We start from the raw sequence: 25,643 nt of genomic DNA, 5'->3' as shown, positions 1-25,643 counted from the left end.
AAGTAGTAGTTTTACAGCCTGTCTATACTCATAGTTTCCCCTTTTAAACCAGTACTATGCTAGTATAATGCTAAATCCCTTAAGGCAAAGTGGAATCAGTTTACATTGCCATTTACCATCCATATCAAGCAGCAGATTATCCCATTCCAGACTGTAACATTTTAATGTTTATCAGAGTACACAGTAAAACAACACTGTGGACATGCTTCCAGCCTCCTTGACATATTCATTCTAGCTACCATGAGAAATAAATGCACCACATGACATGATACTTCTGAGGAAGGCATTATTGGTATATTTAGAAATGTATAACCCCATACACCACATCCCAAGTTTTGCAGTTATAAAATATCCTGTTTTGTACATATTCTATAATTTACCACTTATGACTTTACAGTGATCATTTTAACATTTATTTAAATCTAAAGCTCCCTATTGAACTGTTACCAACCACCAAAAATGCAGACAACCAAATACTGAGCATCAGTGTTTGTCCCTGCACACCAATATGGGTGTGGGGGCAATCCCCCAACACCCCCAAATTTATATACTAACTCCAAGATTGGAATACCTCAGAGGAAAGCGAATATTCCAAGGAGTGACCATCTCAGACTTAATATATTTAACTCTGTTTTTTCAGCCATTCAGTCTCAGCATTATGGACCTTGCTAGAGTGGTCCTGACATTTACAGTGGTTACCATCTGTACAGTAAGTATAGCATGGACTTGGTGCATGAATCCATACATTTTATTTACCTCAATAAATGCAAGCTCCAGGCCTTACTGTCATGGCTATATATCCTTCTGTCCATAGACTGGTCTTGCTTTTTTAATGGTCTTCTAAATTTAAGGATTCATGATAAGACTGTTCTTTCTGAACATCTTATTTTCCTTTCAGCACTTTTCTTGGAGACCTGATTAGATGAATCCCTCTGTGTAATTCTTGGCTATCACAGCTCTAAATGTCTCCATTTTCTTTGAAGAGTACTGGTTATGAGTATTATTGTTAATCACTTTCTTTGAACAGCAGCATACCTAAATGCTTTTAATCCCTCCAAAATAGCTTTCCCTCCTTTTCATGAATAACATAGAGACTTGGTTCACTTGTTACATCAATTACTTAAATTTCAGTCTGCAGACATTCCCATGGCCACCACATTATTATGTTTGGCAAGATGCCAAGAGAATTACTCTTGGTACAAGTGACTTACTGCAGTGCAAAGCCTATCTATAAAGCAGGTATAAACTGGAGTATGTCACTTACACTGAGAGCAAGTCTTTTAGAATAGGGACCTTTATCTCTGACTTCTTCTCTAGCTGCAGTACATCTTGGAAATTTCAGCTTTATTGGATTTTATTTCAGCATGTGTTTTACTTTGTAGTGTTTTTTGAAGACCTACTATGTTGTCTCAGTTCACCATACATACATCTCAATTGATATGATTTAGGCATAGTAATATGATTTTGACCCTTCTCCTACTAGATTTATAATGTTCCTCATAAAGGAAGTCCTATTTATGAGTCTCTTTCAGCTTTTCCTGGTTAGGGGTCACCACAGCGGAACTCCAGTTGGCTAATGATTGGCAGTAGATTTTTTACGTGCTGGCTTGCCGGGCCTAACGCACAGCCTTCAACGAAGGAATGCCCATTCACACATGTCGACACACAGAAGACGCTCTAACTGAGAATCAAATGTGCAATGTCTAACTGTGAGGCGACAATGTTACCGCAGCACCACCACTGCAGTATAAGAGTAAATGTCATTAAATATATAAACTGCACCTGTACAAAGTTTCACTTCCACTACCTCTACAGGGTCTATTATATAAAAACTTTCTGCTGTGAAAAATAAGAATGTGCTCCTCTTTCTGACTCGTTGCTATGATTTTTAAAGGCTGGTGGTGTGATTTTTAATGTATAGAGGTTGAGAGGTATGTCACCGTACTTCAAAATCATCATCATATCAGACTGTTTCCTTGAGTAGATAACAAGTTATTCCAATAGTACTTGAAGAAGTAGTGTTTTTGTTGCAAGCCCACCACCAACACAACTTCAAATAAAAGATTTTGCAAAAAATAAGCTCCCACAACACCTTATTTTATTATTCCCTCTCTAGGCCATTGCAAGTTGCAAAAAGAACAATAAATATAAGGTAACTAACTAGGACAGTGGATTTGTAATGTATGTCATCATAGCTAGCTGGAGTTTTGTAAAGAATTATATGTCATTTGTATATCAAACTGATTTGAACAGATACTTGTGTTGAAAAATGTATTTTTAAAGCTGCTTGTGTTAAAAATCTACCAACAATGTGTCCTGCTGGACAGACAATAAATATGCATTTAAGTCATACTAAGAAAAAAACTCTGGTATTCCACCACAGCAAAAATCCACCACGATAGAGTCCTGTGTCAAACAGCAAGCAAATTTAATGGAAAAAGTAAAAACAGCATTAAAATTCCATAGTGATAAAACGATAAGCGCTTTCGGCTATTTAGCCTTCTTCAGATCTGAAGAGAAGAGGTTAAGCTCAGCCTCAGCTAACTTTTAGAAAAATATCCTGAAATTAAATTACTTAATTTAGGTCATAAAGATTGTATCTCACAGGTCTCGATTCATGCAGAGACAAAAAAGTCTGTACTAGGAAGCCTTCTGTATTGTCCTTAGCAATGAACAAATTGCTACCCTAGAAGGGTGGAAATGTTAAAATGGTTTTATGGGTTCTGGATGCTATAACACATCTTAGCAAAACTATATCTGTGCATATGATAACACATAAGGGGGTAGTATAGGACCAAGAAGTCAGATGGCCAGATGCATGTGATGTCATTCTGTAATCCAGCACTGAAATTATGTTTTAATACTAGATGAGACAAAAGTCTGCATGCAGTCTATCTTTGAAACCTGACAGAGAAAGAACACTCACCCACTTCATCTTGCCTTGCTTTAGTAAGTAAACAGGCAATAGTAATTCTTTAGATCATTCAGGAAAATATAGTGATATTAGTTAAGTACTGTTTTTCTGTGTCTGTATGAATCTATTCATCTGTGTTATTTTATTATTTCCCGAGTAACAGATATTTAGTATTTGCATGTTCTTTTATTATTTATTATTAAATATATTTAAACTTTTTGGGGCAGCTGTTGTAGTGCAGTGGTTAGCATTGCTGCCTCACAGCAAGAAGTTCCTTGGTTCAATTCATGGCTGGGATGCCTTCTGTGATGAGTCTGCATGTCCTCCCTGCAGTCACGTGGGTTTCCTCTGGGTGCTTCAGTTTCTTCCCACATCCTGAAGACATGCTGTAGGGGGATTGGACACTCTAAATTTTCCCTAGGTGTGTGTGTGTGTGTGTGTGTGTGTGTGTGTGTGTGTGTGCGTGTGCCTTCTGTGGAAGATTGGGAACCAGGCTGGCAACCCGACATCGTAAAACCCACTGCCAGTTCTTCTACATGTCATTGTTCCATGGTGGCAACCCCTAACCAGGAAAAGCCAAAAGGAGAAGATTAAATATACTTAAACTTTTCATTGTGGCTGGCCCTTTGTAGAATATTTTAACCTTTGAGAGTACTTATATTTATTTGGTGACACTGTGGACGCTCCTGGAAGCCTTACTGCATTGGTCAAACACTATCATTTGTATTAGTAATAATTTTACTCAGTATAATTAGGTACCCTTGTAAGAGCCTTAGAATAGCTGTCTTTGGAGTGTCTGGTGGCAGTAACTACCTTATAGTCTGGGCAAAGGGTAGCAGAGTGAGTAAATCTGTGCCAGCCTTTCCCATGTGTGTGTGTGTGTGTGTGTGTGTGTGTGTGTGTGTGTGTGTGTGTGTGTGTGTGTCTGCAATTCATATCTCACAGTGTGTGTGTTAGCTGCTTGGAGCATGAACACAGACCACTGGTTTCACAGGCAGGGTAATGGAGGACGGAGGACTTGGCTTGGACATTCGGTTGAGGACTCAGCTCTACAGCTGTGCCAGTGGGGAGTCTTATTGGGCACCTGGAGAGAGAGAAAGAGAAACCTATACCTTGGACTGTGTGTGTTCCCTGTGTGCTCTTCAGGGAAATTGTACTTGGTGCAGAGAGCTGCATATGTTGTGTACCTATCTTTGTTCCAAGTCCCTCATCAGTGTGACCCAGAGGGGAACGTCACATATGCTTTAACACTTATAAGCACATAACTCTTAAAAACAAATACATTGGTTAACTTCTCAAATTATATTTTTCATGTCTGACACCATGCAAATTTTGGATACTTATGATGAAGTTCAATAAATAAGCCGTGCTCTGTGGATGTGCTAGAACTTTTGTGAGGTCTTTACCCAGACTCCTAGAAGATAATATAGCCCATGACATGCATAATTCTGTAACTAAGTATGTGCATATTTACAGATATCTGTACCACATATAATATACTCTTGTTGTTGTCCCTTAATTTATTTTTATTTATTTATCCTTTGTTGATTGGGCTAGTCACACTAGGCTAGTAGCCTATTTTCAGGTGAGACCTGAGTTGGCATTTATGCTGCTCAGGGGAATTTGTTCAAGGCATCATGTAACTTTCCCTACTCTTTTTGATAGGTGCTGTGGAATCTTTTATGTCCACCTGAACTACCACCAACTGAAGCAGGTAGGGCCCCAATTTAATGTCTCATCCAAAAGGCAGCACAAACAGGAGTGCAGCACTCACATTATGCTGCACTGCAGTGTCATCATTCAATATACCAGGTGTGGGAACAGAAGCCACAGTCACAACCTTCTGTACCAAAGGTGAATGTGCTATCTGTTACTCCACTGACATGGCCACACCCTTCTGTACCAAAATCGAGTTTGCTATCTGTTACTCCACTGACATGCCACAGCCTTCTGAACCAAAGATGAGTGTGGTATATGCTGCTCTGCTGACATAGATGAATAACAAGAACATGTCTTTGCAAAAATTCTGAATGGAAAACAAAATCCTGTATTCATGATGTTTGGAGCCTTAATGTTAAATCCTCATTCACTAAAGAAGTCATATTTAGGTGACAATTTGGGAAGTTATTATATTTCTTTTTTTGTAATTCTGTCATCATTTTTGCTGTCATTTCATTACTAGTACATGTTTAAGGGTACTTTTGAGTAGGCCATGTCATTGTGTATTAAAACATTAAGTTATTCTTTGGTAATCTATGAAATGACAAATGCTAGCAGCTCTGTTTAAAGAGACAGTGCTAGCCATATATTGGTAGCAGAGAGTTAACAGGGTAATACAAATTATTGTCATCTGTTTGGTTTGCAACTTTAATTGGCCCTGATACAGACAAGAGAGCTCTGTTGTGGAGATAAATATCTTGATTTGAAGCTTCTAAAATAAATAAAGAAATGTTGGTCATTGTTTAATATTTTACTGGTGAATGTTACTATAACAGAATAAAGGTTAATTAGGGATCGTTCTGTATCATTATGTTTTAGACTGAGATTCTTGTTATTAATGAATGTTTGCCTGAGATGCAACTGGCCAGCAGGACTGGCTTACTGGTGGGCTCATTTTACTGGTGGAATGCATTCAGGTTATTTAAGTTGTCTTATGAAGCTGTGTAAAGTTAGAATTTGTGCTATAATAATTCCCCTTTCTGATTTCAGTCTGTTTTCTTTCTTCGGTGCTTGTCTAATGTGGAGTTAATAGACAGTTTCAAGATTTACCTTGAAATGCATGCTTTCATGATCCTTAACATTATCACACTTCCCACTCTCATTGACTATTTCACAGAGGGAGATAAAGATGCATCGAAGTTATTGTCATTCCATGCGCCTTATGTCTGATGTTCCTGAAGTTACAGTTGCACATCTTCCTAGACTATTTTTCCATCTGTCCATTTGTCTCCTTCATAACCACTCCAGTATAACACACACATGCCTTTTCATCCCCTTTTGAATGATAACAGTAATAGCTTTTGGATTTATCCCTGATCGTTAGCACCTCTGAACATCTCAACACTTTTTTAAATGGTAAGTATCTTACAAAATCATTGTTTACCCCATTCCACCATTGCCCACTTTATCTCTTTGTATTCTTGCTCCTCCTATCTCTCTGTTCTACTTTCCTCCATGTCTACCTTCTGTGTTGATATTTGTACCCATGTCTCTGTTCTACTTTCCTCCATGTCTACCTTCTGTGTTGATATTTGAACCTATCTCTCTGTTCTACTTTCCTCCATGTCTACCTTCTGTGTTGATATTTGTACCTATCTCTCTGTTCTACTTTCCTCCATGTCTATCTTTTGTGTTGATATTTGTACCTATCTCTCTGTTCTACTTTCCTCCATGTCTACCTTCTGTGTTGATATTTGTACCTATCTCTCTGTTCTACATTCCTCCATGTCTACCTTCTGTGTTGATATTTGTACCCATGTCTCTGTTCTACTTTCCTCCATGTCTACCTTCTGTGTTGATATTTGTACCTATCTCTCTGTTCTACTTTCCTCCATGTCTACCTTCTGTGTTGATATTTGTACCTATCTCTCTGTTCTACTTTCCTCCATGTCTACCTTCTGTGTTGATATTTGTACCCATGTCTCTGTTCTACTTTCCTCCATGTCTACCTTCTGTGTTGATATTTGTACCTATCTCTCTGTTCTACTTTCCTCCATGTCTACCTTCTGTGTTGATATTTGTACCTATCTCTCTGTTCTACTTTCCTCCATGTCTACCTTCTGTGTTGATATTTGTACCTATCTCTCTGTTCTACTTTCCTCCATGTCTACCTTCTGTGTTGATATTTGTACCCATCTCTCTGTTCTACTTTCCTCCATGTCTACCTTCTGTGTTGATATTTGTACCCATCTCTCTGTTCTACTTTCCTCCATGTCTACCTTCTGTGTTGATATTTGTACCTATCTCTCTGTTCTACTTTCCTCCATGTCTACCTTCTGTGTTGATATTTGTACCCATCTCTCTGTTCTACTTTCCTCCATGTCTACCTTCTGTGTTGATATTTGTACCCATCTCTCTGTTCTACTTTCCTCCATGTCTACCTTCTGTGTTGATATTTGTACCTATCTCTCTGTTCTACTTTCCTCCATGTCTACCTTCTGTGTTGATATTTGTACCTATCTCTCTGTTCTACTTTCCTCCATGTCTACCTTCTGTGTTGATATTTGTACCTATCTCTCTGTTCTACTTTCCTCCATGTCTACCTTCTGTGTTGATATTTGTACCTATCTCTCTGTTCTACTTTCCTCCATGTCTACCTTCTGTGTTGATATTTGTACCTATCTCTCTGTTCTACTTTCCTCCATGTCTACCTTCTGTGTTGATATTTGTACCCATCTCTCTGTTCTACTTTCCTCCATGTCTACCTTCTGTGTTGATATTTGTACCTATCTCTCTGTTCTACTTTCCTCCATGTCTACCTTCTGTGTTGATATTTGTACCTATCTCTCTGTTCTACTTTCCTCCATGTCTACCTTCTGTGTTGATATTTGTACCTATCTCTCTGTTCTACTTTCCTCCATGTCTACCTTCTGTGTTGATATTTGTACCTATCTCTCTGTTCTACTTTCCTCCATGTCTACCTTCTGTGTTGATATTTGTACCCATCTCTCTGTTCTACTTTCCTCCATGTCTGCCTTCTGTGTTGATATTTGTACCCATCTCTCTGTTCTACTTTCCTCCATGTCTACCTTCTGTGTTGATATTTGTACCTATCTCTCTCTTCTACTTTCCTCCATGTCTACCTTCTGTGTTGATATTTGTACCTATCTCTCTCTTCTACTTTCCTCCATGTCTACCTTCTGTGTTGATATTTGTACCCACAACTCTCTTTCCTTTCTTTTCTCCACCTACATTATTTGAAAGAAGCCAATGCAATGCATTTGTCTGTTTTCATTTCAGTATTTCCTTTCCATTCCCAACTTAAATGCTGAAAATTCCTGATAAAGGAGTTTTGGTCTTCCCAGCAATTTTGCCATTCACTGACTATCCCATATCCTTTCAGAATTCACTAGTTCCACAGTAATTGACTAATTTAACAAAGTCTTGTTCCCTAACACTATCTCCTTATTGTTACAAATGTCCCAATAGTTTCAATGTGCTTTTTTATCACCACCATTGCCTGATGTGTGAGACCTTTTGTCGTCTCATATAAAAATCATAAGTAATATATTAAACACTAAAACAAAAAATGTTGCCACTCGGAGAATCAGACATTACTATAGCATTTGACTGCTCTTGCTAGAGCATGATTTGCTCCATTTATTACCAGCTCTGGCACCATTTCAGGCACAAACGGACCCACAATTCATTTCCTAGTCAGCTCTTTATATATCCGAATATCCCAGTATAATTAAATATAAGTTTGTTTCACTTTCTCTTAATATTTGTTCTCTTAAGCTGAATTTTATTGTTGTCAGTATGCCTAGAGTAAATATTTGTGCTACTGTACTACAGGAGCTCCTCATGTCACCATCTTGCAGAAGTTCACTGTGCCATCTTGTAATTTGGTTGTATTGTCTCTATTCTAGCAGCAGAACCATCATTTGAATATTTATTCCTTGTATGGAAGCCCACAGGTGTTGTTTCTAATGCTTCTGTTCCTTAACTCTTGTATGGGTGTTGTGCTACTCTTACATGAAGTCAGTGTTTTGCCTCCTTTTGCAAGTGGCTTAATAGCTCCACCTTCTAAGAACGTCACTCCCACAAGCACATCCTGTTTTGTTCCACCAGCTTGAGCTTTTTACTTATGTCACAACCTGTGTCTCACTGAAACATATTGCAGATCTACATCCACTAAGCCTCGCTTACCACTCACCATATCATTGTCTAAACATTTTCCTATTCATCTGTGTGGCCTGTAATGAAGGGGCTCATTTCCACTCTGATTAGTTCAGCAAGAGCATTTTTGTCCCTGCTGTCCTCACAATAATTTATTTTGCATCAATCTAGTGCTTATGTTTTTTTTCAATAATTTGTCAGATTCTCCCAAAAATCTCAGTGAAAGCAGTGATGATACAGGATGGTGCCTAACTATAGGTTTATAGGTTCATAGGAGGTTATTAGGCTAGCAGCCCTAGAGCCTTAATAAGCCTAGCCATGTTAATCCTGGGTTGCCCGAATTGTCCTTCGTTAGATGGATGCACTTTACAGATCAGCAAATATTATCATTGTCCATAAGGGATATGGGTGCCACCCCAGGATAAATTTGCAGTCACCCATCCATTTGTCCAGGCTGCACTTGAATAGGAAGCCATTTCCACTCTGAGCTCTGCTTCACATGAATGGATGTTTATTTCAGAACAGCGGCAATCTCTGAGAGACATACCTGTCTCTCAGGCATGTTCTGTTAATATCACTGGCAAGGTTGAGATCCCTAGAGTGACTCTAGTGCCATTTGATTTGCGGATGTGTAGCATTTTCATCAGGTCGGGATCAGAGACTGCCCTGTAGGCCAGGCACAAGTCACCTGTCAGTAGCCTATATGATACAGAGTACAGTGACATGGCTTTCAGTCTATCAACATAGGTCATGGTTTGGAGGCCCTGTATCTTCTTAATGAGAAACCTCTAGTTGCTGCAGGTGTCTTGTGAGATACATGCAGAAAGGAGCACTTTACTCTATTAATGGCCCCGATTTGGGTTGAATAAAGTGGAGTTATAACATCCTTAGACATGGATATGATGCCTTTACTTATGAGAGGTGCAATGTAGAAGGCTTTCCTTACCACTGTGCAAACCTGGTGGACAAAGTTCCGATTGTTGTTGACCTGTCTTCCCAGACATTGCACCAGTGGGTTTGAACTTAGAGGGCTGCTATCATTATTGTAATTAGTGGGGTACTCTGCTTTGCTAAATGTAATAATAGCGCACTTCTTTGTTTTCAGATTTAGACTGTGAGTTTGGCACCATTCATTTGTTTATCTTAGCCCATCTATAATATGTTAACATCATTGAGAGGGCTCAATGATTGTGCCTAGTTTACAATCATCAGTGAACTTAGTAAGCCAAAGGTCATCTACTTTAGCCTGGACTTCCGAGAAATAGATTCTAAATAGTAAAGGGCCAAGTACAGATCCTTGTGGTATGCCACTGCTGAGGGGTCTACTAGTAGAGGTGGAGTCACCAACTCTGAAGGTATGTGTTCTGTTGGTGAGCCAGTTAGCTACCCATCTAGTGATATAAGGGTTAACACCTAGCTGGGAGAGTTTTTCAATGATACCTGAGTGGGGGATTGTGTCAAAGGCTTTGCCTAGGTCCAGATAGGCTGTATGCATTGTCTTACCTTCATCCAGGGCTTTTGGTGACTTTCTTGAAAAAGTCTACCAGGTTCAGTAAGCATGATCTACCCTTAACAAAGCCAAACTGTGTTGGGCTCAGAGTTTGAAGGTTGCCTATGTCCTTGTTGATAAGGTCCATAACGGTCCTTTCCATGGCCTTGCAGATGAGACTGGTTAGACTTATGGGTCTATAGTTCCCATGGTCAGTGGTCAGTTGATGGCCCCCCTTTATGTCCACTGAACCCATGGAATTTGTTGAATGACACATTAGACCTGTTTTAAATAATAATATGTATATATTGAAAGACACAAGATATTTTTTAGGTTCATAGGTTCATAGGTTTATAGGTTCATACTAGGCTATCTGCCCTGGGGCATTTATAAGCCTAGCCCAATTGTATTTGGCTTACACCACCCCTTGATTTGAGTATATTGTGCCCTTTTTAAAGTTTAGTTTACTGTGCCTCTGTCTAATAGTGACACGGAAGTAATCCCTGAGACAAACCTACTATCTCCCATCCACTCATCAAGACTCCTCTTGAAGAGAGTCAGTGAGGTGCTCTGCCTAACATGAATTGGAATTCTATTCCAGAGCGAAGGGAGCCTCTGGGTTATGAAACTGTCCCTCCAGCATGTTCTATTTATTTCTGTGCTGAGGTTCAAGTCCCTCGAGCGCGTGACTCTAAGGGATTTAGATTTACTGAGATGAAGCATGTCCATTAATTCTGGGTTGGACATGGCTTTATATGTCAGGCATAGATCGCTTCGAAGTAGGCGGTATGCAACTGAGTAGAGCTGGAGTTTTTTTAACCGAGCAGCATATGGCATCTGTTTGAGTCCCTTGATCCTCCTGGTGAGGTACTTTTGGGGTCTTTCTAATTGCTGCAGGTGTCGGGTAAGGTACATCCCAAAGGGGGCATTGTATTCTATGATGGGCCTGATGAGGGATGAATAAAGGGGCACGATTACCTCTCTTGATCTAGATGTGAATCCTTTCATGATGTGGTGGGCTATGTAGAAGGTCTTTCTAACCACTTTGGCAATGTGGTTGTCAAAGGAGAGATTGCTATCAACTTGGGTCCCCAGATCCATAATTACTTTCTCTGTACTTAATGGGTTACCACCTATGTGGTAATTTGTGGGCACATTGTTTTTGCCAAAGGGTATGACTATACACTTTTTGGCATTTAGCTTTAGACCATGGCTCTGGCACCAGTTATCCGTCTCTGTGAGACCTTTTTGAAGGATGTTTGTGTCAGCTGGAGAGTCGATTATGGCGCCCAGTTTGCAGTCATCTGCAAACTTGGTGAGCCATAGTCCTCCCACGTTGGCCTGTACCTCAGAAAAGTAAATACCAAACAAGAGAGGTCCCAGGACAGAACCTTGTGGGATGCCACTTGTGACCGGTTTCGAGTCTGACATGGCTCCAGCAACTCTGACTCTGTGGGTTCTGTCTTTGAGCCAGTTTGCAACCCATCTTGTGACATAGGGGTTTATATTTAGGTTGGATAGCTTATCTATGATGCCCGAGTGGGGTATTGTGTCAAATGCCTTTGCGAGGTCCAGATAGGCTGTGTGGACTACCTTCCCTTCATCTATGGCCTTGGTGACTGTTTTGAAGAAGTTGACCAGGTTCAAAAGGCAGGATCTGCCCTTGACGAAGCCAAATTGGGTAGGATCTAGTGTCTCGAGGTCCCCAATGTCTTTGTTTATGAGTTCCATGATGATCCTCTCCATAGCCTTGCATATTAGGCTAGTCAGGCTTATGGGGCAATAGTTTCCAGGGTCCGCAGAGGCGCCAACTTTGTGGAGTGGGACCACTGTTGCTGTACGCTATTCTTTGGGCACATATCCTGTAGTGAGGCTGAGATTGTACAGCAGTTTTACTTGAGGGATTAGTTCTTCTTGGAGTTCATGTAGGACACAACCCGGGGTGCCATCTGGTCCCATGGAAGCAGTGTTTTTTGCTTTGGAGAGGGCGGCCTTCACCTGAGCATCAGAGATGTTTGGGAGGCTGCACGCTGCTGGGATAGATACTTGCTCTTTTGGGGGGGGGTGGAGAAGTTTGCACTGAACCTGTCTGCCAGGATATTGGCGATGTCTGTGGGTTCAGTGTATTTTTTGTCATTTAGAATCAACTCAGAACAAGTCTGGGAGTTGCATCCCAGTTTCCTAACATAACTGAAAAAAGCCTTATGATTGTCTTTAGTGTCCTGTGCAATTTTTCTCTCAAAGCTGGCCTTGGAGGATTTTATGAGGGATTGTAATTTTTTGCTAGTACTGATCAGAGATGCCTTCCCTTTTAGGGATTTTGCTATATCATGTAGTAGCTTCCTCCTTCGGTTGTACAGTTTATTTATGGCTGGGGTCCACCAGACTGGATGCCTGCCTTTGGATGATTGGGTCTTGATTTTGTTTGGGATAGCATGATCCATGCATTCCTGGAGATGTCCGTAGAATGCGTTTATATAGGATTCTGCAGTTTGGGCATAGTTTCCACTGGCCCTGGGGCCTTGAAGGATTCCACTTCAGTTTTGAGAAGTGTAAAGTTCGCTTTTGAGAAGTTTTTCACTGTGGTTTTCTGGGCTGGGGGTGGGGTCGGGATGTGGATATCCAGTGAAATTAATTTATGGCCTGATCTTACCAATGAGGGATATACTTCTGGTATGGAGCATAGAGTCCCCATGTTGGTAATGATCAGGTCTAGTATGTTTTTCCCTCTTGTGAGAGTGTTGACTAGTTGTTCCATAGCATTTGAGTTTATAAATTCCAGGAACCTTTGGGCTAAGGTGCTGGGGCTTGAGTAATGCTCCCAGTCTATGTTTGGGTAGTTGAAGTCGCCCAATATAATGGTGTTCGGAGAGATCTTAGTGTTCTCCAATGTTTTCAGGAAAGCCGAGGGGGATTCCTGACTTTGAGAGGGTGGTCTGTAGGATGCTATAAACTGAAAAGCAGTCTTGCCCACTGTCAGTTGCACATGGATGGTCTCCGATACTTCGTGCACTGCCACTAAACTGGAGGTATGGATATCCTTGATAAATATGGAAACTCCCCCTCCTTTTGTGGTTCAGTCCAGGTTTTGGGGCCGAAAAGCATGATATGAGATATAACCTGGTAGTGCTGGGGTACTCTCTGAAGCCTTGAACCAGGTTCTTTCAGTTCAGTAAAAATTGTGATTTGTCGAGTTGCCTGCTAGTTACGGTGGATGTTAAATTACTGTTTACTACTACCCCCAATGAGTATGGTTTGTCTGCCTTTAAGAGGTACTTAGTTAAATATGGTGACTATGAGAGGAAAAAAGTGGACGTCATATGCCTTTTTATGAAAACTATTTTAGAAAATAATGTTTTTATGTTTGATGAATGCAGCTATTTACAAAAGGATGGTGTGTCTATGGGCACTTCTTATGCCAATAGCTACATCAATGTAGTTATGGCAGACTGGGAAGAGAAAGAAATACTTAATAATGAAAGTCACAAGAAAAATATTTTGTTTTATTGGAGATGTGTCGTTTTTATCTGTAGGAGACAAAGGTGAAGAATTACTGACCCTTTATGGGCATATGAATAGTTGTACTAGCTTTCTTAAGTTTACTATGGAGATGTCCAGAAAAGAGATTTATTTTTTAGATGTAAAAGTTAAGAAAGACATGGGCAGGACATCTACAAAAATGTATAGGAACCCATGCTATAAAAATTCATACTTGCATAGAAACAGTATGCATAGAAGGCATGTATTTAAGAATATTAGAAAGAGACAAGGAATGAGGTTATCTAGACTAACAGTGGTAGATGAAAACTTTAACAGGGAACTTGATTCTTTTCATAAGGATTTAATGGTCAGGGGATACAGTAAAATGGAGACAGATGAAGATTTGAAGGATATATCTAAGATGAGAGGTGCTGAAGCTAAACCATATTTTTCAGAACCTGTTAGTTCAGTACAACAAGATTTGGAAAGATATTATGGTACTAGTCTCCTTTTAAATTTTACCAGTGATTCAAGAAATGTCATGGAAATTATAAAAAAACATTGGCAGGTGGTATTAACTAATGAAACCATCAGATAAATAGTAGGTGAATACCCTAAAGTTAAATGTAAAGACTAAATCGCTTAAAAGGAAGTTATGTTATCTGAAAAATACTTCAGAAATAGCGATGGTTGAGTGTAATGAGCATGTATTTAGTACAAGTCCCTGTGGACACTGCAATTCCTGCAGTTTTATACAAACAGGAGGAGTGTTTATACATCTGGACACAGGGAGGTGGTATTTCATTAAGCTAATAGCAGATTGTGGTAGCAGTCACATAAGTGTATGTCGCACGCTGATAAAATGCAGTAAATGTTATGTAGGAAAAACAGACAGAGACCTGCGCAGTAGAATATGTTTATAATATTAGGACTGATACACCAACTAATGCTTTAGCTAAGCATGTTAGAGACACTAATGAATCATACTGCTTTAAGTTCATGGTAGTAGATAAAACAAAAATCACCATGAGGCATAAAGAATAAAACAGAGATTAATGAATCCGAATGGATTATTAAATTACAGGCAAAAGAAGGCAGTGGTCTCAATGATAGGATTCCTATCAAAGTTCATCTGAAAGCAAGACACCGATAAGGTTCTAATTTTTTATGAACTAAATGTAAACAATGCTTGTTGTTATGCATTCACTGCAAACTGAATAAAAATAATGTTTTGATATGTGTTTCATGATAGGTTAGTTTTTGGTTCCAAGTTTGAATTAATTTGAGTTGGATTGGTGTGTTTTTTTTTTTTTTAAAACACTCTTTATTGCAAATTTTCAGAAAAAAAAAATCATAGCAACATACAGAAAGTAAAAACGTAACAAAGATAAAAGTCTTATGACAACTAAAAACATGTACATCTAATTAAAATAACCTATATACAACTCATATCTTGCCCTAAAGTATTCTTGAAAGGGTCCAGCATATCTTAGAGTAAGTATTGAAAACCCCATGTGATTCAATAATTCATTTGAGTATATGGTCAGATATTATTCTCCAGAATTCCTTAAAAAACGGTTTATTCTTAATATTGTGGAACAGAAATCTGTGAGCCTTGAGGTATTTAATAGCTGTCAGTTTGAATCCCCCACAAGAGAGAGAGTGTCTATTTTTCCTATTTAAGGAAATGCAATATTTGATTAACATAAATATAGATATTAAAATCTTACATTTCCTATCAGACATGCCATGAGGTGGGATATGGAGTATAGTAAATTCCCATGAGAGGGTGGATTTTTCATATCCGATTTTCTCAAGAATCACTCTCAAGGCACACCAGAGTTTGTAGGAACACTTGCAGCTCCAGAACGAATGAAGGATGTCATCTGTTTGATTCGAACAGCATTCGGGGGACTGATTTGAGAACATTCTACTAAGGACGCCCAGGGTGAAATATGCATTATTCAGGATCATTAGATAGGTGTATTTCATCCTTTTGAAAGGAATAGATTTAGAGCTTAAATTTATAGCTTTTAAGATCTGTTCTTGATTGATAGTAGGGTTAATCTTTGACCAAAACTTTGAGAACCCAAGAGCTTTCTGATACCTGATTGATATAATGGCTTTGTATGAGTTAGCGGTCATTTTCTTTTCACTGAGAAGGAGTTTCTTTATCATTTTACATGTTGTAATATCATTATCTGCGGCCAGGGGGTGATCCAGATATTTTTGTGTCAGTTCTCTAATTTGTCGTAGGATACTCAGGTATTTTTTAGGTAAATTCAGTTCCATTCTTAGGTTAGTGATATTTAAATGTCTATAGGGGAAGAAATCAGCTATAGTAGTATTCTCAAGGAGAGGGAATTGATCCAAATTGAGCATATGACCGTTTAATTTAAGGTTAGGATTGAGATGAAGTGGTTGCAGAGTTATGAATGAATGGGACGGGTTCAGAGAGTTGAAAAAGGCCTGAAGGGATTTTATGCTGAATATTAGGCTTTTCGAATGCTTTAGTAAAACTAAGTTTGCTTCATTTAGAAAAGAGAGTGCTGCGGGGTTAAATTTAAGTGTTTTAACAAAACTATTACCTATAATCACCCATGTCGGGGCCCACAAAAATTCAGCTCTTTGATAGCACGCAATCTTAAATATTCTACTACTATTTATTAACTGATAATATGTTTTGAAATCGGGAAGACCTACTCCACCCCTCTCCTTTGGATACATAAGTTTTAAATAACTAATTCTAACCGCTTTAGGAGCCCAAATAAATTTAGAGATGGATGATATCATTCTTTTGAAGAAGTTGTCATGTAAAATGCAGGTAGCTGCGTGAAACAGGTAAAGAAGTCTAGGAAGGATATTCATCTTAATCACCGTGGTTCTGGCCAGGAAAGGGAGCTTGAGTTTTGACCATCTATCAATATCATTTTGAATATTATTCCAGTATCGGACGACATTATCTTGATGATAGTTACTGTTTCCCTGTGAAAATTGAATCCCTAAATATCGCAATTGTTGGTTCAATTTGAGCTCTGCTCCAGTTGGATTGGTGTGTTTTTAACACGCTAAGTATAAAATACGTGTTTTAGAATTATTAAATTGGTCTGATGAAGAACAAGGAGAGCTGTGAAAGTGCGTGCCGTTTTAATTTTTATATGAAGTAAAGATATGTGTTTTAATTGCTTTTACTGTCATTTTTACTGCTGAATGAACAGTGCATGTTTAGCCATGTGTTGACTCCATTTGCTGTTGGATTATTTACATACAAGTTTTGGAGCGGAACATTCACTGCATTGGTTGTAGCAGTTTGTCTAGTGGGTTATAGTTAAAGAGTGTCTTATGATTGTTCTTGGCTAAGGATGCTATTTTAGCTTCATAATTAGCTTTAGAGAGATTTACAAGACTTCTGATTTCCTTGCTCCGTCTCTGGATTGAATTCTTCCTCTGCAGAGGCAGTTACCTCTTGTTCTTGGACATCACTTTCTTTCTTTTGTTATATAATCTGTTTATACTAGATGTCCACCAAGTTTTTTTTTTTTTTGGGAAGGCCTGGTTTTAATCTGGTCAGGTACAGCTGAGTCAATACAGTTACTAAGATGATTATACCGAGCATTTGTGTGCATCTCTGCATAGGAGTCATTATTGCATGTGATTGCAGGGGGTATAACACTTTTTATACAATTACTTAGCAGGTAGTACTTTGCTTTGGAGAAGTCCCTTAGGTTTTTGCTCCTTTGAGAGTGTGAAGTCCAGTACTTAGTTCAAATTATACTGATTTAAGGTCCGACCTTACCAGGGAGGGCATCACACAGGAGGCAGTGCAGTGACCACCCATGTTGATGAGTACTATGTCAAGGACATTAGAGCTCCTTGTGGGGGTGCAGACTATCTGTTCCAGAACATTTGCACTGACAAAGTCCAGGAACCTCTGGGGGAACACGTTTGAACTTGTGTATGTTTCCCAGTTGATGGAGGGATAATTGAAATCTCTCATGACTAAGGTGTTAGGCTGTATGATGACTCCAGTAAGTCAAGGTAGGCATTGAGCTTTTCTTGGTGCATGGAGCTGAACCTATAGCTAGCAATGATGTTAACTGGGCACTGAGTAGTTCGAGAAAGTCATACTGTTTGACAAATCTCAAAGTACTTGGCTTTAATGAAGATGGACACACCTCCACCTTTGGTTCTTTCACTCTCATTCTGAGGTCTGAATGTGTGAAAGACATTCTAGCTTTTCAGAGCTGGGGTGGTGTCTGCAGCTTTGAACCATGTTTCAGTGACTGCACAGACATCAGCGTCTTCCAAGGTGAGGAGTGCATCCAGGGAGTGCAGTTTCATGTTTAGACTCCTAGCATTAAGCAGCATTCATTTAGTTTGTCTCGAGTGGATTTTGCTATGCCAGAAATGTTGTCATTTTGGCATTGCCTGAAGAAGGTATTATGGGAGAGGCAAGCACCTTAGCCCGTATCCGAAAGCCTAGAGGAGACAGCTGCAGACCATCTTTGAAAAACCAGCATGGCCTGTTGACCATGTCTTCCCAGGATGACAAATACTGGATCCTCCTGGAATGACACTGGACACTAAGCCAATTGTTGAAGTCAATCATTTTTTGTTTATATTGTAGCATCATTCTCAGTGAAGGTAGAATTCTGCTTAGAGCTAGGGTCATATGTGCCAGGGACACATAATCTGAGAGTTCAGTCATGTCTCTTTTCATATAGACCAGGGAAGTATGTCTCAAGTCAATCATCCCAACATGGACTATGACAGAGTCATAATAGTACTTGCTTTTGAGTGACCTGAGTACATGCATGATCTGATGGATCCTGCTACCCAGTAGGCAGCTGACCGTGACATTCTCCTTGTCTAGCCTGGTGAGGGCAACATCTGTGTGTCTCACTATGGAGTCTACTATGACCGAGACATTAGGTTTTGAGGTGTTTTCCCTTAGGGACTTATTTGGTGAGAAACTGATATATGTGTTTCATTTACCAGTGCTTTCTATACATATTAAGGTGTGTGCAGATAATATGCACTTTGGAGGTCTCTGATAATTTGGCAGGTTTCTAGTGAGTACCTCAACATATGTGGGTTTATGTGTTGTGTCCTGAACTTGTGTGAGAGGTGAAGTATGTGACGTGACAACCTGTTTGATGTCTTCATTTTTTACGCGGGAAGATTGTTTCCAAACTGATAATGTAATTTCATTTCTCACGTATGGTATTTGTTTGTTTCAGGACTAAGTGGTTGTCAGTATATGTGAGGCAATTACTACATTGCCTCAGGATGCCCAGGTTAATCAGGCTGACCAGAGAAATGGTGAGAAATTGACCATCCATAATGGCAGGTTTATACCATAGTACTATTGGGAGTGGGTACGTTAGATCCGTTGATGATGTAGGAATAATAGAGGGGCTTATTCTGTTGACAGTTTAGGGTGAAGAGCTCTGGTGATGCTCAGTGTGCAGGTGAGTTGCCTGCAGAGCGAAAGGGGACTTGGGAGGGTCCTACTGACAGATGTCTAGCGAAAATTTAAGTTTCCTGGTGTTTGCATCTATACAGAGCAGTGCTAACCCCCGTTGTGTGATGTGCAGCTATGTGCAAATGTGAGGCTTAAATACAGGTGAAATTCAACAGTTTCAAGGCAAACTACCAATTGGAAAGCCTCAAACTGAGCCTTTCTCCAGCAATGTCCAACTGAGATGGAACCTGAGCAACACACTTCTGCCACAAGGGTGCAGTGGGCCCTCTTAATCTAAGTTGGCTCATTTAGAGCCCAGTGATACCAAACAGTCTAGATTCAGCAAGTCTGAATCAAGCCTATGCTATATAAAGCAGTAGTACAGAATTTCAAAGTGTAGAAGAAAATTGCAGACACAATCAACAAAAATAAAGCAGCAGTTCAAATAAATGCAGTTAACAAACTGCAATACAGGCTTTAAATATACTTATTTTTCAGTTGTTTGCTATGGATGCCTTGTATTTCAGTTCAGATGCATGCCATATCTCTGGTTAAAGTCATAAACTTTCACTTTCAATTATCAAATGAGTATCAAGGAACAAAGAACAAGGACATAATCCATTGTATAAGGGATGCAAATTCTCTGTCATGGATGTGTGCAATTCCAACTACAACTACTAAGCTGTTTTAATCAAAGTACTATAATCAAATCGAAAAAGAAACAAATAGCTTAGCTGACATAATAAAAGCTAACTACTAACATATTAAATATAAAGCACTAAACCTAATATAAAACAAGCTTCGAACAAACATTTGTTGCATTATTTCAAATGGGGCCATATCACCAATGTGTCAGTACCTACTTTGCATTTCATTTGCATTTACCAGATTCTGCAACCTGTGTAAATTAAGCTTGGTTATAAACTATAGATGTCAGGTGAACTTCATTAATTTTATTATTACAAGGTAAATGTGAGGGGGTGCAGTAAATACTGAGTTGACAGACAGATGAAGAAGCTAAACCCATGTAAGGTCATAATGAAATAAAGACTACCCGTCTTTTGTGATTCTGAGGTAGAGTACTCAGCCTAAAAGTGAAGAGGTTCAGAAGTAAAACAATGCATACCTATCAACCCCTTAGCACAAGAAATCTGGACAAAGCCAAATATAATGGGGGGGAACAAAGGTCCAAAAATAGGGACAATTTTTAAATACTGATTTTATAAACAAAAAATTAAAAGGGTAGCAGCTTTTGCATTACCATACATTTTCTGAAGGGTTTGAAGTCAGAAACTCAAACTTCTGTCATTACTTAGTGACTTTAATCCTCAGTGATTTTCCTGAAAAACTCAATTTTTTGAGGAACAGATCAAAAATATGAAGCAAAAATCTGGACATTCTGAGAAAATCTGGACAGTTGAGAGGTATGAAGGGGACAGCAAAAGGGAAAGAAGGGGGTGCTGGATTCTGATTTATGTAAGTCCTAGCACTGTTGTTTTATGGTGCAGTGGTCTTGGGGTCATTTGGACCAGAAAGGGAGGTGGTGTCAGTTACTAGAAATGTGATAGAAGACAAGACTGAAAAAGCTTTTATACCACAGGTAACGTTTTGCTTCTCTATGCCTTCTATAATCTTTTATAAATAACACCGCACATTTTTTTGGTGTTCAAAAACTTGAGTGGGAATTCACCACACTCTATAATTCAGCATTTCTTTTCTATCCTTTGGTTGTGTGAGACAGTCTGCAGTCAGAGCCATTATTTTACTTATTTATCATAAATTTCATTTTGGATTAGTTTTCTATAAAAATCTGTGTCTATTCCTTCAGTTATTTCTAACATGAACTTTGCATTATATTTTCTGTGCAATTCTGTCTTTTATTTCTTTTTTAACTTCATGCTGTTCATAATACCTCCATTCACTAACTCCTGGGCATTTATTTATTTATACTTTTAACCAGAGTAGAACACACCGATTCACAGAGACCTTTTGCAGACTCTTCCAGAAGCACTGCCTGGTTAAGCGACTTACTCAGAGTTAGTTCGGCAGATGGAGGCTGAGGGAATCAAAACCCGGACTGTAGGAAACCGCATGTTAAAACATCATAGCCTTAGTCTTGTAAGCTAATTGCCAGATATGGCACCATGCCATTTCAATTCATTGTTCCTATGAATATCATCTAAAACCTAACCACATCTGCCAAAAAAAGAAATGTACTATTTTTGTTCCCACAAATAATAATGTAGAAATCCTTCACTTTTCTCTCAGTTCATAGCATGTTCCTAGGTTCATAGGTAGGTACTAGGTTATTGGCCCAAGGGCCTAAGTAAGCCTAGCCAACAAGGTTCCCTGGCTTATGCTCCCAAAGAAAGATATTTTTCTGTGCCCCTGTCGAGCAGAGCAACAGAAGTGATGCCCAGGGTGTATTTCCTATTTCCCATCCACTTATTAAGATTTTTCTTGAAGAGTGCTAATGAGGAACTTTGCTTGACATAGATGGGTAGCTTGTTCCAGAGTATGGGAAGTCTCTGGGACAGGAATCTATCCCTCCAGCATGCCATTTTTATTGTGGTGACAAGGTTTAGGTCCCTAGAGTGTGTAGCTCAGAGGGATTGGGATTTTTTAGGTGTAGCATGTCCAACAGCTCTGGGTTTGACATAGCTTTATATGTTAGGCAGAGATCACCTTGGAGTAGGTGATATGCTATGGAGCAAAGCTGGAGTTTTTTGAGACGGTCAGTATAGGGCATCTGTTTGAGGCCAGTAATCCTCTTTGTGAGGTACTTCTGTGACCTTTCCAGCTGCTGCAGATGTCTTGTGAGGTACATTCCAAAAGGGGCATGGTACTCTATAATGGGTCTAATGAATGTCGAGTAGAAAGGAACAATGACCTCTTTTTTCCTAGATAAGAACCCTTTTGTGATGAGGTGTGTCACATAGAAGGATTTCCTGACTACTGTGGCAATGTGATCATCAAAGGAGAGACTACTGCCCACCTGGGTCCCCAGGTCTCTTGTCACACATTTGGCGTTAAGTAGACTGCCGCCTATGTGGTAGTTCATGGGTACAGAGTTTTTACCAAAGAGGATGACAATGCACTTTTTGGCATTGAGCTTGAGGCCATGGCTCTGACACCAGGCATCTGTCTCAGTGAGGCCCTTCTGTAAGATGCTCACATCATTTGGGGACTCAACTATGGCTCATAGTTTGTAGTCATATGTGAACTTCGTTAGCCAAAGGCCTTCTGTGTTAGCCTGTACTTCAGAGAAGTAGATACCAAACAGGAGAGGTTCCAGGACTGAACCCCATGGTACTCCACTTGTCACTGGTTTGAAGTCAGATTTGGAGTCTGCAACTTTTACAGTGTGGGTTCTGTCAGTGAGCCAATTGGCAACCCATCTTGTGACGTAGGGATTTATACCTAGTTTAGTAAGTTTAGCTATAATTCCAGAATGGGGGATGGTGTCAAAAGCCTTGGCGAGGTCAAGATAAGGCTGTGTGAACCACCTTACCCTAATCTACAGCTTTGATGACTGCCTCAAAGAAGTCGGTCATGTTCAGGAGGCATGATCTGCCTTTCACAAACCCGACCTGGGTGGGGTCCAGAGTTTTTAGGTTACAATGTCTTTGTTTATGAGTTCCATTATGATAAATTCCATGGCCTTACAGACTAGGCTTGTCAGGCTAATAGAGTGATAGTTCCTGGGATCAGTGGTGGCTCCCCCTTTGTAGAGTGGGATAACTGGTGTTGTGCACCATTCAGTGGGCACAAATCCTGATGTGAAACTATGATTGAACATTGTGCTTAGGTGGGGAGCCAGTTCATTCTAAAGTTCATGTAAAATGCAGCCTGGGATGTTGTCCGGTCCCATGGATGCTGTGTTTTTGGCTTTAGAGAGTGCAGCTTTTACACACATAGTTGTGATTACAGGGAATCTGCATTCTTTCTGTATAGATATGGGCCCTTTAGGGGGTGAGAGAGGGTGCTAAAGATAGCACTGAACCTATCTGCCAGGATGCTGGCAATATCAGTTGGTTCTGTAATTTTCATGCCGTTGTGCTATAACTCAGATCAGATCTGTGTGCTGCCACTAAGATTCTTGACATAGGTATAGAATGCTTTGTGATTGTCCCTAGAATAAGTGGCAATTTTGTTTTCGTAGCTAGCTTTGGAGGATCTTAAAAGGGATCTCAGCTTCTTACTGAGGCTGACCAGGGAACTCCTCCACTCATGAGATTTTACACTCTTTTGCAACAGTTTCTTCCTTCTGTTGTAGAGTTTGTTTATGGCAAGGGACCACCAGATTGGCTTCCTTTTTTTGGAGGATAGCATCTTGGTTCTGTCTGGGATAGCACGATCCATGCACTCGTGTAAGTGCTTATAGAGTGCATCTGTGTAGGATTCAGCAGTTGTAACTGTGTTGTCCATCTGCATGGGAGTTATGAAGTTCACCACTTCTGTCTTAAGAAGGATGAAGTTGACTTTGGAGAATTTTTTTACCGTGACTTCCTCAATGGGGGGTGGGGGCGGGTTGTGGATATCTAGGGTGATTAGCTTATGGTCGGATCTGACCAACAAGGTTGACTTCAGGTGTGGAACACCGGTCACTCATGTTGGTAATGACTATGTCTAGGATATTATTGCCCCAGGTGGAGGTGTGGATAAGTTGATTCAGGGCATTGGAATTTATGAATTCTAGAAAGCGTTGAGTGAAGGAGTTAGTACATGAGTAGTTTTCCCAGTTAATGGTGGGGTAGTTGAAATTGCCCACTGTTAGGGTGTTTAGTTGAACCCTAATATTTTCCAGTATATCAAGAAAGGAGGAGTGGGAATTCTGGGGCATTGCGGGGGATCTGTAGCAAGCTACAATTTGGATTGCAGTTTTGCCCAGAGTTAGTTGCACTTGGATAACCTCGGATGCATTATGCTGAGCAACTAGCCTGGAAGTGTGGATATCCTTAATGAATATGGACACACCTCCAACTTTGGTGTTCCGGTCCAGGTTAGGCGGCCAAAATGTGTGGTATGAGTTATAGCCTGGTAATGCAGGGGTGCTCCCTGGAGCCTTGAACCAGGTCTCAGTCACTGCACAGATATCAATGTTTTCCATTTTAAGGAGTGCATTGAGGGAGTGCATTTTGAGATTTAGACTTCTAGCATTGAGTAATATTACCTTCAGTTTTTGCTTGCCTGTTCCTGTTACAGTGGTGAATTTGTCATTTGAACCTTGTCTAGAAAAGGCACTACAGGGGCAGCAAAAGCCTTAGCCAGTATCTGGAATCTCAGGGATGACAGGTGCAGGCTATCTCTGGAAAAGCATCATGGTCTGTCGACCATGTCGTCCCAGGCAGACAGATACTGGATCCCCATAGAATGACACCAGAAGCTTAGCCAATTGTTGAAGTCAATCATTTTGTCCTTGCACTGCGGTATCATTCTGGGCGATGGCAGATGCTACTCAGGGCTAGGGTCATACCTGCCTGGGCTACAAGATCAGGGAGCTCTTCCATGTCTCTTTCCATGTAGTCCAGGGAGGTACATCTCAGGTCATTCCCACCAACATGGACAATGACAGAGTCATATTTGTACTTGTTGTGGAGTGACCTGAGTGCGTGGGTTATTTGGCGGATCCTGGCACCCGATAGGCAGCTGACAGTAACCTTCTCCTTGTTTAGCCTGGTGAGTGGGACATCAGTGTGACTGACTATAGAGTCACCTATGACTAGTGTGTTGGGTACGTTGTTTTGCCTTATGGGGTGTGGTTGAGTGGCACACTGAGTCTGTGAGCTATGTGTCATTTGGGTTGTGTTGGGGGGGGTGGAGGTTGCTTGCATTTCTGCTTTGGAGATCTCTGTTGCTTGAGCAGATTATTATTGAGAACCTCCGCAAATGTTTTTGTATTTCTATGTGTGGATTTTGGTGGTGTAGGTTTAGTGGGACTATGTGATGAATGTGGTGTGGTGCAAGTGTTTACCTTCTCCTCTCGACAAGTTCAGTCTTGGTTGGAGAGAGCTTTACCTCCAGTTTGGCTAGATAAGTGAATCTCTCATACATTGTGGTGTTGGGTGGTAGGAGGAGAGGGTTGTCTGTGTACATGAGGCAATTGCTACAGTGCCCCAAGATGCCCAGATTTATCAGATAGACAGTTGAGAACACTGGGAGCTGGCTCTTGGACATGCCTGAATAAAAAACTACTTTCCTCTAGGCAAGTGAGAAAAGTGAGTATAACAGCTGTTTTTCTCTAAGCAAGTGAGGAAGGTAAGTACAAAAACTGTTTTCCTCTAGGTCTATCCTTCTGTTTCTCCAGTAATTACAAAGAAATACTAAATACACAAAAAGGCTATATTATTCTGTTCTGCGGTATCTTAATATACACTGCAACCATAATCCAGTATGGAGACAAATATACATTCTACTACCTTCCTGCCATTCTGCTTCACTGACATGCCTTTCCCAAG

General features: G+C 40.0%; 1 protein-coding gene across 10 annotated transcripts in view; it reads left to right on the top strand.

The window, feature by feature from the left end:
- LOC122805436 (dehydrogenase/reductase SDR family member 9-like) overlaps nt 1-25,643 on the top strand; it is a 520,557-nt gene that overhangs the window by 477,175 nt on the left and 17,739 nt on the right. The gene's annotated exons all lie outside the window — the stretch shown is intronic.

Source organism: Protopterus annectens, chromosome 6.part1, assembly GCF_019279795.1.
Source record: "Protopterus annectens isolate FY-2018-M chromosome 6.part1, PAN1.0, whole genome shotgun sequence".
NCBI classification, from domain to species: Eukaryota; Metazoa; Chordata; order Ceratodontiformes; family Protopteridae; genus Protopterus; species Protopterus annectens.
The sequence above is the reverse complement of the archived record's forward strand: the minus strand, read 5'-3'. Positions and strand labels throughout refer to the sequence as shown.